The sequence below is a fragment of the Acomys russatus genome, chromosome 9 (genome assembly GCF_903995435.1).
Source record: "Acomys russatus chromosome 9, mAcoRus1.1, whole genome shotgun sequence".
Taxonomy (NCBI): domain Eukaryota; kingdom Metazoa; phylum Chordata; class Mammalia; order Rodentia; family Muridae; genus Acomys; species Acomys russatus.
Window position 1 is genome coordinate 27,367,248 of NC_067145.1, and position 1,234 is coordinate 27,368,481.

The window sequence follows — 1,234 nt, forward strand, 5'->3', positions numbered from 1 at the left end:
TGGTGGCTCACAACCATCTATAATGAGATCTGGTGTCCTCTTCTGGCTTGCAGGCAGGATATTGTATACATAATAAATAAAGAAATCTTTAAAAAAAAAAAAAAAAAAAAAAAAAAAAAAAAAAAAAAGATCAAGCTTTGTGATAGCCTGTGGAGCATTTTCTCTTTCTTTCTCTTTAAGATTTATTTATTATTAAAAAAAAAAGATTTATTTATTATGCACACCTGCAGGCCAAGAGGCACCAGCTCTCATAGATGGTTGTGAGCCACCATGTGGTTTCTGGGAATTGAACTCAGGACCTTTGGAAGAGCAGTTGGTGCTCTTAACCTCTGAGCCATCTCTCCAGCCCTGAGCATTTTTCTTAATTAGTGATTGATAGAGGATGGCATAGTTTGCTATAGGAGGTCCCTGGGCTGGTGGCTCTGGATTCTGTAAAGAAGGAGGCTGAACAGGCCATGTATTACAAGCCTGTAAGCAGAACCCCTCCTTGAACTCTGCATCAGCTCCTGCCTCCAGGTCTCTGGCTTGTTTGCGTCCCTGTCCTGACTTTGTTCTATAGTGAACAGTGCTGTGGATGTGGAAGCACAATAAGCCCTTTTCTCCCTGAGTTCATTTCTGGCCATGGAGTTTCATGGCAGAACTAGGAGCTCTAGCTAAGGTGGCTATCTATGATTATAATTTGGTAGAATGTGTGTCTAAGAGGTTGTCTGATCGTCTTTCACTGCAGTTAGAGAGTTAGTTGTGAGCAGCCATATAGCTTCTCTGTGTCAACCCCAGGTTTTTGGAAGAGCAACCACTGCTCTTAACTGCTGAGCCATCTCTCCAGCCCCAACATACTGTTTTGTAGATGCGCTCATATTCTGTTTTATGGTTCTTAAAAGTACAATGTCCATAGGAGTGTCTAGGTCCTTCTGCCATCCACTTTACTTAAAGATGGGTCCTCTGTAACATCCCAGCACCACATCACAAGTATTTCAGGGCCATTACTTCCCTATATCTTAAGCACTTTCAGCTCTCCTCTCACTCTGGGTGACCCTGACATTTGTGTGGAGAAGTACGTGATGCCCCTAGGTATTTATGTTATTGCTGATGGCTGTAATTAACATAATGTGTGGTAGTCACGCTTTTTTCTTTATTTCAGGACATGCTGTCATTCTGGGATGTGGTCATTCACTTCTCTGTAGAGGACTGGGAATGCCTGGAGCCTGCTCAATGGAATTTGTATAAAGATGTA